General features: G+C 40.8%; 1 protein-coding gene across 2 annotated transcripts in view; it reads right to left on the bottom strand.

The window, feature by feature from the left end:
- The window catches only part of LOC139458355 (roundabout homolog 2-like), a 471,546-nt gene extending 458,914 nt beyond the window's left edge, over positions 1-12,632 (bottom strand). The window contains exon 1 of one of the 2 annotated variants that reach the window (XM_071239757.1): positions 12,543-12,632. The gene's annotated coding sequence lies outside the window, so the exon portion shown is untranslated. Of the gene's footprint in view, positions 1-12,197; positions 12,215-12,542 lie in introns of those variants that run through there. The other variant, XM_071239758.1, reaches the window with a different exon arrangement.
- Positions 12,633-14,135: the final 1,503 nt, after the last annotated feature.

The raw sequence follows: 14,135 nt of genomic DNA, 5'->3' as shown, positions 1-14,135 counted from the left end.
GCAAGCTGTGGTATTCAGTGGATAGGGTGATGTAAAGGAATGGGGTAGGATAGGGTGATGTAAAGGAATGGGGTAGGATAGGGTGATGTAAAGGGATGGGGTAGGATAAGGTGATGTAAAGGGATGGGGTAGGATAGGGTGATGTGAAGGAATGGGGTAGGATAGGGTGATGTAAAGGAATGGGGTAGGATAAGGTGATGTAAAGGAATGGGGTAGGATAAGGTGATGTAAAGGGATGGGGTAGGATAGGGTGATGTGAAGGAATGGGGTAGGATAAGGTGATGTAAAGGAATGGGGTAGGATAAGGTGATGTAAAGGGATGGGGTAGGATAGGGTGATGTGAAGCGATGGGGTAGGATAGGGTGATGTGAAGGAATGGGGTAGGATAGGGTGATGTAAAGGAATGGGGTAGGATAAGGTGATGTAAAGGAATGGGGTAGGATAGGGTGATGTGAAGGGATGGGGTAGGATAGGGTGATGTGAAGCGATGGGGTAGGATAGGGTGATGTAAAGGAATGGGGTAGGATAGGGTGATGTAAAGGAATGGGGTAGGATAGGGTGATGTAAAGGGATGGGTGGGAGGTGGGGTGTTGGGTCAGCTGGGTGGGAGGTGGGGTGTCAGATCAGCTGGTTGGTAGATGGGGTGTTGGGTCAGCTGGTTGGGAGGTGGGGTGTCAGGTCAGCTGGTTGGTAGATGGGGTGTTGGGTCAGCTGTTTGGGAGATGGGGTGTCAGGTCAGCTGGTTGGGAGGTGGGATGTCAGGTCAGCTGGTTGGGAGGTGGGGTGTCAGGTCAGCTGGTTGGGAGGTGGGGTGTCAGGTCAGCTGGTTGGTAGATGGGGTGTTGGGTCAGCTGTTTGGGAGATGGGGTGTCAGGTCAGCTGGTTGGGAGGTGGGGTGTCAGGTCAGCTGTTTGGGAGGTGGGGTGTCACGTCAGCTGGTTGGGAGGTGGGGTGTCAGGTCAGGTGGGAGGAAGGTGAGGCGGGAGGTCGGATCAAGACGGAAAAGTTTAAAGAGAGTTGGGGCCTGCTTTGGGACATGCCAGTTCTGGAGAGCTAGGGTCAGGATAAGGATAGGTTGTGGTTCTGGAGAGCGGGGGTCAGGATTGGGATAGGGTGTGGTTCTGGAGAGTTAGGGTCTGGATTGGGATAGGGTGTGGTTCTGGAGAGTTAGGGTCTGGATTGGGATAGGGTGTGGTTCTGGAGAGCGGGGGTCAGGATTGGGATAGGGTGTGGTTCTGGAGAGTTAGGGTCTGGATTGGGATAGGGTGTGGTTCTGGAGAGTTAGGGTCAGGATTGGGATAGGGTATGGTTCTGGAGAGCTTGGGTCAGGATTGGGATAGGGTATGGTTCTGGAGAGTTAGGGTCAGGATTGGGATAGGGTGTGGTTCTGGAGAGCTAGGGTCAGGATTGGGATAGGGTGTGGTTCTGGAGAGTTAGGGTCTGGATTGGGATAGGGTGTGGTTCTGGAGAGTTAGGGTCTGGATTGGGATAGGGTGTGGTTCTGGAGAGCTAGGGTCTGGATTGGGATAGGGTGTGGTTCTGGAGAGTTAGGGTCAGGATTGGGATAGGGTGTGGTTCTGGAGAGCTAGGGTCAGGATTGGGATAGGGTGTGGTTCTGGAGAGTTAGGGTCTGGATTGGGATAGGGTGTGGTTCTGGAGAGTTAGGGTCTGGATTGGGATATGGTGTGGTTCTGGAGAGCTAGGGTCTGGATTGGGATAGGGTGTGGTTCTGGAGAGTTAGGGTCTGGATTGGGATAGGGTGTGGTTCTGGAGAGTTAGGGTCTGGATTGGGATAGGGTGTGGTTCTGGAGAGTTAGGTTTCTGGATTGGGATAGGGTGTGGTTCTGGAGAGTTAGGGTCTGGATTGGGATAGGGTGTGGTTCTGGAGAGTTAGGGTCTGGATTGGGATAGGGTGTGGTTCTGGGGAGTGAACCTACTCAGAAGGTGGATGACCACAAACCACATTTAGAATTTATATCTTCTTGTGCAAAGCAAACTCTATACATCTTATTTACTGGAGCAAACTATTTTCTTCCCTTTGGACTAACTAGTCCAATACAGGGGATGCAGATTCATTTGTCACAGAAATGTTCTGAAAACCACATTTTTCCAAGATTCTGAATAGAAGTTCATTATAATTCCTTTTATTCACAAAATACCTTAAAAAGAACATTTGAAACATTCTTTTCAATTTGTTCCACAAAAGCAGCTTGATGACCTGCTCTTAAAAATATATGTTGTTTACAGATGCTGGTGAAATGCTTCCTTAATTGAATTCAATCTCAGTGTGAAATAAAAAATCTTCACAAAAATCACATTCTATATTTACATCATTAACAGTCAGGGCCCAAATGCCTTTAAACACAACACAGAACATGTATAACCAAGTGCTTCAAAACATAATCTCATATTTATTATGAAAGAAGTGTTGATTTTGGCAAATGGCGTATTTTAAACTTGACAATATGCTAAGACAATTGCAAGGATTTCCACAAGCCTGTTGGCACGAGGTTATCACAGCATTGGCAAAAAAGACCACAATTCAATCTAGTAAGCATTTCGATCACTCTTTTATCAGACACAAGCTGAATTGAAAAGTGTCAGTTGTCTTGAAACAGAATAGATTTGAGAGGATAAAAAGATAAAAACCAAATTCTGACCTGATTACCCATGCTTTGTAAAATAGGCAAAAAATACATTAAATCTGGATCAAGTTATTGCAGGAATATATAATGGTGAGTTCTGTGGCAGAGTTCTGCCAGATGTTAGTACACAGGGAGGAGGAGATTGTTAATGAAAATGTCAAAAAGACAGATGATAAGCACCAGAGGTCAGTCAACAAAAACACACATGTATTACCAATATGACAATGTTATTAAAGCTAGCTTCTTTTTATAACCCGGTATGTTTGCCCGTTTATTAAGTTAGTGTGTATGATTTCTGATTTTTTGGGTATGAAATTACACTGTTTGTATTTCCCTTTACATCAATGTCCAAGGCTTCAGTCCTTTTTACAAAAAATATTCTTTTTATATCACTGATTTCTTATATTCAAACTGCCTCTTCAGCAGCAAGGCAAAATCAGCTTTACAATTTGTCTGGTAAATTGTTTTGGGAAGTATACACACAAAGCACATAAATGAAAACAATTGAAAATTTGTCTTTGTTAATACAGACATTGTATTCAACTAAAAGATCCTCACTAAATCTTAGGAACATTAGGTGAAAAATGTGCAAGAGAGACTACTGCCTGTCTTTGTTGAACACTGCAAAGAGTTGGTTGTCATACAACATGCCATCGTCATATACTGCTACTATTTGAATGTCATACATTGAATCTTGTTGTATTGTTGTATAACTTTCCATCATCACACACCAAATCTATTGCATTGTACATCTTGCTCTTGTATATGGGCAAAAATCAAAATGTCAAGTTACTTGAGCATTTATGTGCAACATAATATGATTTGCATTAAAATTTAATATTCTGTGACAATGCAATATAAACATCTCATAAAATCAATGCCAACCTTCCCTTGTTTTCTGTATTCATGCATCTGGAACTGAACAGAGCATGTACATTGTGTCTCTCATTGTAGACCCTGCAGCCTTCACAACAAACAGACTTCATTAGCAACTTCAAGAAGCAGAAATTCTTACAATGTAGGATTTGATGCGAGATGCTTATATTCCCAAAGAAATATACTTTCTTCCCTGCATCAATAACTACAGCTTCTATACACCATGAATCAATGTCAATGTGACTATCTGTCGTCACTGTCTCCTCTGTGCTGTATGTTCTTTTCAATTTAATATTCTGAAGTTGAGGGAGAAAATTGAGTGCACTGTACTTCCTGTCAGTAGAATAATGAAAATCTAATAAGATTACAGTTGATTAGCTTGTTGTTTACCTAGACATCCTATGGTCTGACTCAGATGAACATGATTATTGTCAACAGAGTAAGCATCATCCAAACTATTGGGGTATGATGCTACACCAGGTCAGCCAGCCATGGATTCCTGGTGTATAACCATTGGGACCTAGGTACCACTTGGAGGCCATGTGTAGTGTGCTGGACATCATCCAGCCATGCATTCCTAGTGTATAACCATTGGGACCTAGGTACCACTTGAAGGTCATGTGTAGTGTGCTAGACATCATACAGCCATGCATTCCTGATGTATAACCATTGGGACCTAGGTACCACTTGGAGGTCATGTGGAGGTCATGTGTAGTGTGCTGGACGTCATGCAGCCATGCATTCCTGATGTATAACCATTGGGACCTAGGTACCACTTGGAGGTCATGTGTAGTGTGCTGGACGTCATGTAGCCATGCATTCCTGGTGTATAACCATTAGGACCTTGGTACCACATGGAGGTCATGTGTAGTGTGCTGGACGTCATGTAGCCATGCATTCCTGGTGTATAACCATTAGGACCTAGGTACCACTTGGAGGTCATGTGTAGTGTGTTGCACGTCATGTAGCCATGCATTCCTGGTGTGTAACCATTGGGACCTAGGTACCACTTGGAGGTCATGTGTAGTGTGCTGGATGTCATCCAGCCATGCATTCCTGATGTATAACCATTGGGACCTAGGTACCACTTGGAGGTCATGTGTAGTGTGCTGGATGTCATGTAGCCATGCATTCCTGGTGTATAACCATTAGGACCTAGGTACCACTTGGAGGTCATGTGTAGTGTGTTGCACGTCATGTAGCCATGCATTCCTGGTGTGTAACCATTGGGACCTAGGTACCACTTGGAGGTCATGTGTAGTGTGCTGGATGTCATCCAGCCATGCATTCCTGATGTATAACCATTGGGACCTAGGTACCACTTGGAGGTCATGTGTAGTGTGCTGGATGTCATATAGCCATGCATTCCTGGTGTATAACCATTGGGACCTAGGTACCACTTGGAGGTCATGTGTAGTGTGCTGGACGTCATGTAGCCATGCATTCCTGGTGTATAACCATTAGGACCTTGGTACCACATGGAGGTCATGTGTAGTGTGCTGGACGTCATGTAGCCATGCATTCCTGGTGTATAACCTTTAGGACCTAGGTACCACTTGGAGGTCATGTGTAGTGTGTTGCACGTCATGTAGCCATGCATTCCTGGTGTGTAACCATTGGGACCTAGGTACCACTTGGAGGTCATGTGTAGTGTGCTGGATGTCATCCAGCCATGCATTCCTGATGTATAACCATTGGGACCTAGGTACCACTTGGAGGTCATGTGTAGTGTGCTGGATGTCATATAGCCATGCATTCCTGGTGTATAACCATTGGGACCTAGGTACCACTTGGAGGTCATGTGTAGTGTGCTGGACGTCATGCAGCCATGGAGAGACACTGATTACTTATCTGTACAGCAATAACCTGTGTGTGGATTTTCTGTATTGAAAGGGCAAACAAACTGCTCGCTGGACAGTGTACAAAGCACTCATAAAATCAGAAAACATTACCTTTGTTATCATCAACATCATCATCATCATCATAAGTATTATCACCATCACCATCATCACCATACGCATTATCAACAGCATCACAGGCATCATCATCATCATCATCATGGTCATCAACATGGTCATCAACATGACAATCACAACTATCAGCATTATTATGTTTCGACCTGTTGTTTCTGAGCCTCCATGCTGTACTACTGCACACATATTTACTACCTCTCCATCACTGATATGAAACTTCAATAGAGTAAGTACTCCATTAAGAGCAGTCAGACTTTTAGATGAGTATCGTGTATTCTAATTAATGCAAGACCATGCACATTGAAGTGGTCTACTATAGCTATTTAATGCCATGTCAGTAAAGGTACAGTCATCATCAAAACACTGTATGCTCATACAGATACAGCATCAGTACCTTTTAAGCTACAGATGTTCCACCTTACGATGGAAGACAAAAATCACATGCAAGGTGATACATGCCAAACGGTTCCCACAATATATTTTTTAGTCTGTTTTCCCCATGAGAAAACTGCTTAGAAAGTCTATGGAGACCCAATTCAGAAAATGTCAATTTCTATAGTACTATTTTCGCAGTAATTCAGAAAAATCTACAACCAATTAGGTTCCTGTCATTTCCCAAGAACAAATGACAAATAGAACTGGAAGCTTGGAACCGACCAATACCATCAAAAAGGGGGCCGTTTTCCAAGTGACAGTCATTCGTACACCAGTTAACAGAAAAATCTTCAAATGATTGCGAAAGTGTCTATGAAATGGATGAGACCTGAGTTATCAGACAGGGACACAAGACTCAGCTCTGTAATTGAAACGTTAGACATCATTTATAGATAAAAGCAATTTTTATATGTCACATGAGAAGTTCTTAAGAAAACAGTGCTTCATTCATCATACTTAGAATGGATAAGTGTCAATATTGCTGAGGCAGATGAAAGATGATCAAGTCGGATGTTTCAAGAGTTGACTGAATGGGAGTTATAACACAGTTTGAGGTCTTGTTATGTCATCAAAGGCTCTTTGACAGAAACACAACTTCCTGGAAAACAGCTTTAAAGAATTTTTCCTCTTGGAAGTTGTCATTACAGAATAATCTTTCTCATAATGTCATCATTTAAAATGCAAATCCTTTTTACGACATCTCTCAAAAGGTCACCCCTTATAATGCCATCAATTACAATGCCATCCTTTTTAATGCCATCAACTACAATGTCACCCTTCATAATGCCATCACTTATAATGTCACCCTTTATAATGCCACCAATTATAATGTCACCCTTTATTAGGCCACCACTTATAATGTCACCCTTTATAATGCCACCAATTACAATGTCACCCTTTAAAATGCCACCAATTACAATATCACCCTTTATAATGCCACCAATAACAATGTCACCCTTTATAATGCCACCAATTACAATGTCACCCTTTATAATGCCACCAATTACAATATCACTCTTTATAATGCCACCAATTACAATATCACCCTTTATAATGCCACCAATTACAATATCACTCTTTATAATGCCACCAATTACAATATCACCCTTTATAATGCCACCAATTACAATATCACCCTTTATAATGCCACCAATTACAATGTCACCCTTAATGCCACCAATTACAATGTCACCCTTTATAATGCCACCAATTACAATATCACCCTTTATAATGCCACCAATTACAATGTCACCCTTTCTAATGCCGCCAATTAAAATGTCACCCTTTATAACTCCACCAATTACAATGTCACCCTGTATAATGCCACCAATTACAATATCACCCTTTATAATGCCACCAATTACAATGTCACCCTTTATAATGCCACCAATTACAATGTCACCCTTTATAATGCCTCACTTAAAATACCACCCCTTAAAATGTCAACCCTTCATGAACCAAGAATCTCCATTCCCAGCTGCCAATGTTTTAACAGTCTGAAATATAAGTGAATGTTTCTTATCAGATTTTCCAAGATCAAGAAAAATATTTGATAAACTTTCAAAATCAATCTTTAGTCGTTATATTTTTATTAAAATAAGTCAAAGCAGAAGCTAAGTTCATCAACAATTATAACTGCATAAAGAAAGGTTTTCTGTTAAAATTAAATGCTCAATGTAAACTATTATTTTACAAAACTGAAAACCACAAACTTCACATGGACCTTTGTTTCAATATCACTTCCTTGCTACTTCTAGTTACAAGGTCAGAGCATGAATTATTTCTAACTGAATTTATCAATACCACAATACAATACTCCACAGTCCATCTACTCAACAACCGAGCATCAAGACCGCAATAAACAAACATGCACAATTCATCGGGGAAAGGATCAAGTTTCAACAAAATTGAAAATACAAATTAAAGCACACAACCAACATAGATATTGCTAAATGTGAAAGAGAAAACTCTCTTATGGTATTAAATTGCAATTCCCCATTGCTACATCACAGCACCATGCTGTATAAACAGCACTTGGGCTAGCTTCTACATCCACGTATGGATTTTCTGACAAACGAGAGCCACGTTCCTATGTAATCTAGTATTTACAGGCTACAGTGTCCTCAGATGACGACCCACGATGATCCAACCGCCACAAGAGTACCACGAACACAGGACCAGGCAAGACCCATGGTGTGTTCCACGTAATGACCATTTTGCACATCTTTGTGACAATGTCAAACCATTTGATTGATGGCTCTTAGCATAAGGGACTTGTAAAATAGCATCTAAACTGTTTGTGTAGCAACTTGTTTGAAGACTGTTTGATTGCAGAGGTTTTTCTGTGTTAGAAACCTTGCTATTTGTCAAGATAACATTTCCCTGTTATGGGAATCAAGTTTGTAGAGATGCTATTTTGGTCTTGAAACCTTTCCAGCGACACGTTGTCCGTGCAATGGTTGTGTTGGGGACTCTGGGAACACTTCTCCCACACCATACGATTGTTGTAAGAGACAGGGGGGAGAAAGGTTGGCCAATATCGCTGACACTTTGACTACCTGACTACCAAGCAGTAGGGCACATGAGCAGTGGCTGACCTAACTGACTCTCCATCAACCCTAAACAAAGGCAGTTTGTTGATGAACACCAAGTTTGTCTGTGAGCATAAAATTGCCCTCGCCAAAATTAACATCAGCAGAGATGTTTGTCATAATTTTTATCACCCCAAACAAACTTTCAATGTGAAGACCTGTCTCCATACTGACTCCAAGCCAACAAGTCCTTCTATGTTTTATCCCCCTAAAGCCAAATGCCAGGCAGGGTAACAACAAGTACCATCTTTTAATGTCTTTTGGTATGATGTGGCCGAAGATCGAACCCGAGACCTTCTGCTCTCCAAACAGTTGCACTACCACAAGGCCGTGAAGGAGGTCTCTGAACAACCTGCTCAATGGACAAATGCTGCTCTTCCTTGACTAAAGGTCATTCAACTAAAAAAACCGCATGACTTCCTCAAGCGAGCCTTTATCAGTGAGGCACATGTGGCCAGCTAAAGAGTTGCATCCCTTAGCTCTGCAGGATCAGCTGCTCATCAATGTTATTTGCCAAATTATGGACCCTGGTTTATCAGCACCATGGTAAAGAATGACTTTGTTGAAGGGGCAGTGAGTTAGGCTTGTGTGATCGTTTGTTACACCGAAGCCCGGGACAATTCCCCAAAAGAGTACAATGTGAGAGGCCCATTTCTGGTGTCCCCTGCCATGATATGGCTAGAATATTGCTGATGGTGGCATAAAACAATACTCAATTTGTTAAACATCAATGTTCATGGCTTTCACCAAAGTAAATATCAACAACTTGTGTGGGTTTGTTCTCAATACACAGCTGGTGTATCTGGAAAACTGTTCAACACACCAATAAACCACACTCTCTGACATAATGTATTCGTCCAGTCGTGACAGGGATAGAAATGTAGATGTTTCAAGTGTGCCGCAGGCGCTCATAAGCAGGCAGGGGATACCTGTTTTGTTATACATTATTGGCTCTTTTAATTTGCTGTGATTTGATATTTCACATGAAGAATAAGCTGTGATATGTTTATATGCTGTGGGTCCTGTTATAGTGAATTTGCAAATAAATGTTTTCTGTGAAATGTCTTTTTCTTATTATTCGTTACCCTGTTTTTATATCAAAACAAAGAATACAATGTAGTAAAATCAAGCAATGCCCGAGACGGTTTGTGTGACAAGTTGTCATCAACTTTACAATAACATGTTACAATAACATGAGATGCAGTCCTAGTTTATACATGCAAAAACATAAACTTGAATTTAAATTGAATGAAATATGATCTAATTAACACAATAATCATCCATGATTATGAAACGACAGAAGAATTGCCAGTGATCTGTGAAAAGGCATCTTCCGAAGGCAATGGAGTTTACTGACTATAAAAGTCCAGTTTCCAACCTTGCCAAAATAGGCTGAAATTATGGAGTTATATTTTGGCTGGACTAACGAGTCTATGCATAGTCCAATCAAAATTGCAAAATGAAATCGAAATCCCATTTGTAAAATGCTGTGCATAATTTGGTCAATTGTAGGATTTGCAAAGCATGTATACCGCCAACTCGGAATCTTTTCATGTTACTAATCAAGGTGCTCACATGAGTTGCTACAATTCACGAAGTAAGACCCATTTTATCACAATATAGATTTTGATGATCAATCAGATCGACTTGACTTGACTCACCATTTTGTTTGAAGTAAATGCAAGTGATATGAGAGGTGGAACCTGATTGGTCAATAGGAGGGACATAGAAGGGACAGAACTTGTAATAGCCACAGGTGGCGTTGCGGTCATGCCCAGGAATTCCAGCCTAGTTCGGCAAGGGTGGAAAATGGACTTTTACAGTCTGTTTACTCCCTTACCTTGGGAAGATGGTGGAAAGGTGGTCTGAATTACCTGCAAACAGTTCAAGGGCAAAGGATTCCCTACTCTCTCACAGAGATGTTTCAGTGTTTCCTTTGTAATGTAAGTGTGCCAACTCAAAGAATACTTTTAATCCATCTGCTAACTTCATGAATGCCATTTCACTGAGGCCAGGTAAGAAGCAGTCATATTCCATGAAAACATTGCTCCCTTCCTCTTCACTGAGATTGGTAACACCCAGTGTTACCTAGCGCCTCCTACTGTGCATGAAGCATGCTAACCTGTTCACAGTGTTCCATGTGTTTGTCATCTTACTTCTTCAACAGTACATTCATCACTGGTGTCATGTGACAACCATGGTCACAAGTACTGTTGTTTGTATCATTGTATATAAGCGTGCCCTTCAGGCACTGGGAAAATATCATGTTCATGCCATTGTGATTTTATCTGTGCCATTGTCACTAAAATACAAGGAATTTGGAAGCCTGCATGTAGAGCAGCTTCATTCCGTATTGCATCCAGAGTAAGCCTCTGGAAACCTCTGTATACCTCTGTATGCCTCTGGATACCTCTGGATGCAGTCTTAACATTATTCAGGAATTTGAAAAAGAAGGGTGGACACAACTCAAGTCAAGAAGGAAAAACATCATTTCTATCCCTTTGATTGCAACCCGCGGGAGGGTGAGGTGAGGTGAGGTGAGGTGAGGTGAGGTGAGGTGAAATGGGGTTTAACGTTGTGTGCTGAGTGCAGGGTAACAACAAGTACCACTTTTTAACATACTATGGTATGACACAGCCAGGGATTGAACCCCTGGACCTTCCGCTCTCTTGGCAGATGCTCTACCACGAGACCCGCGGTTCTCGGGAAGAATTTGACTGTATGAAGAGACTGACACTTGCACAAATACTCATTAAGCAAACTTGCAGCAATCAGTCTGTATATAAACTTGGAGAGAAAGAATCTTTTGTGTGCAAAAAAGTATGCAAACTGTATCAGTAGCAGGTGCTACAGATAGGACAGGACTAGTTATCGTGAAAAACCCGGTGTCATCACTGATTTTCAGTGATCTATTCAAATAATATTCAGTGCTATTTTGCCATTTATGCACAATGCCCAATGGAGTCTGTTTCAGCGGGTATCAAGACTGGTTATTGTCTGGTGTTGACGTTTTATCTTGTCGGTGTTGTCAATAGCCATCACTTGATTGTTTTCATAATGCTCACACAGTGTAGGAAAATACTGATCACAATCTTTCTGGCTGTACTGTACGTAGGTTTGGGTCAGGGCTGTTTGACTGTTAACTGCATTTCCGAGCTCAGTCCCACGTGGTGATGTTAGTGGTACAACTGTTGTAAGTCTATGTTGACATATGGGTGTCACATTGGTCTTAGAGCTAAAGCTGTGACGTGGAACAGGGCGGTCATTTCAAGTTGAACACACCAAAAGAAAATAATGAGAAAGGAAATGAGTTTCAAGATGAAAGCACTTACATTTTTCTTTCTTTCTAAAATAATTCAGCTTAGTTCAATAGTTTGAGACATGCAGAAGACAACCATAGACTACAAATACAGGACATGATTCAAGATTCAAAGACTTTAAGATAAAAGCCTGCTTTATCCTGCAACAGAATAGTCACTGACACAATAATGTAAAAACATTTAGATAATATAGAAAACATGTTTAACAGGATATCTCAATTGCCTGATTTGAAATAGCTGTCATTAAATATGAATACCACTTTAAAATGCTACTGATGAAAATGAGACACTGGTTGTTATGTACGACTCCTATTACAGATGGTGGGATGTCAATAACATGTCAACATACACACTCACAGCTGATGATGATCTTCCAGCTCCACACAGCACACGTCTATTTCACATCATATTGTGATCAAAGGAAGAGCACTAAACGGAAAATCTGCAAAAATTGCAGTTCCACAAACAGCTATCGATGGGGGTTATGAAACATGTGGTAATGACGATAATGGCGATAATTGGGAAATTATCTCAAATAGACGCTGATCAAGATATCTGCTAAGCAAACCTATACCAACATGCGACACATGTCACATGATGGCAACAGTTTGTCCAATGTGCCGTACAGCACAAGGGGACAAATAGACAATTATGCAACACATGCTCACATATTCAAGCCAAAAGATCACAAAAATACCTCACCGTTCAGTCCAAGTTTTCAGCAGAGCAAGAAGCACAAGTGATGTTCCGTAGTTCCGTCGTTACAACCAAAACTATTCTCTCTCAGTACACTGTTATAACAATATTGTGGTGAATATCAAAACAAATTGATGCTCCTTCCCTGGCCGTGTGTTCCATTTCGCCTGTCAAGCAATCAATAGCACCTCCTCGTTATAGCGTTAAAGATGGCATCGATTTCAAAACTTTAAATCCAGAACATCGCGTGCTTCAAATAATAAAATCATTTATAAAATTTCTCAAGATGACAGAAGAAGCTCACTTTCCTTATTCCTGTTTTAATAAAATACAAATAGTTGTTTCTATAATTTTGCCTTATAAGGAGGTTTATTGAATGATCATCAATTTTGCTCAGTTTCTGAAAAGATCTTTTCCCATATCTTTCCAAACAGAGAAGGTATGCTGTAATGCTGGGTAAAGAAAGACAGGGAAAGACATATTTTCTCTAAGGAAACGAATGATATATTATAATGAGACTGGTGTGGCTGGCTTGGTATTTGTGTCATTCATTTCGGTGAACATGGTGCTTATGTCATGAAATGAACAGGAATGCTACTTAAGGAATAGAATCAATTTCACTTCTCTCTGCATGCTGTGTAATACACATATCCTGCTTCATGTCAGGCGGCATATAGGAAAACAGTCACAAACATAAATGAAATTACTGATCAATTTTCTCTTTCAACTAAATGCCTTTGAAGTGATATTTTGTTTTGATTTTCTGATTTTGGCTTGTTGTGATTTGCTCTAAGCATGTCTTTGTGCAATTCTTGTAGGTCTCATTTGGAAACAAAAGATTCACTTATATAATTGCCTCTCGTTACATCAAACAGCCTAAACAGAAATGATCTAAATGCACTAAATGTTTGAGCAGAACCACTGGAACTTGAAGAATTCGTGTTTGTGTCAACATTTATGCATGCATTATCTCAAACATTTTATTCTTCAATCATGCATATCTTTTGTCTCACTTATAAAAGTTCGGCGCCATACAAATGGACTCATTATTAGTATTATTATTATTATTATTATTATTATTGATCAAACCAGATGTGTCAAACTTATGGTTTTGTCAATCACATTCAAATGTTCCAGATCACACAATTTCACGCATATATTCGTCAATCACGTACTCATTTCCTGATGTTTAACATTAGCACAACTCACAGTTGAGGACAAAACATTTATACTATTTCTAAAGTTTCTTACAAACGATTATCTATTTGTTTTCTCCTCTTAATGTCAAAGTCACGCCTCTGAAAGGAAGACATTTTTTTCATGTTCTATATTTTATTACCTTAAGGGCGTGTGATAGCTGAGAGGGTAACCCAATTACATGTCCAGATGAAGACTGTGTAAGGGTGTGGGATAGCAGAGAGGGTAAGCCAATTACATGTCCAGATGAAGACTGTGTAAGGGTGTGGGATAGCTGAGAGGGTAAGCCAATAACATGTCCAGATGAAGACTGTGTAAGGGCATGGGATAGCAGAGAGGGTAAGCCAATTACATGTCCAGATGAAGACTGTGTAAGGGCGTGGGATAGCAGTGAGGGTAAGC

The sequence above is a fragment of the Haliotis cracherodii genome, unplaced genomic scaffold (assembly GCF_022045235.1).
Source record: "Haliotis cracherodii isolate W230 unplaced genomic scaffold, xgHalCrac1.p SCAF_12, whole genome shotgun sequence".
Taxonomy (NCBI): domain Eukaryota; kingdom Metazoa; phylum Mollusca; class Gastropoda; order Lepetellida; family Haliotidae; genus Haliotis; species Haliotis cracherodii.
Note: the sequence above shows the minus strand (reverse complement) of the source record. Positions and strands in the feature narration are given on the sequence as shown.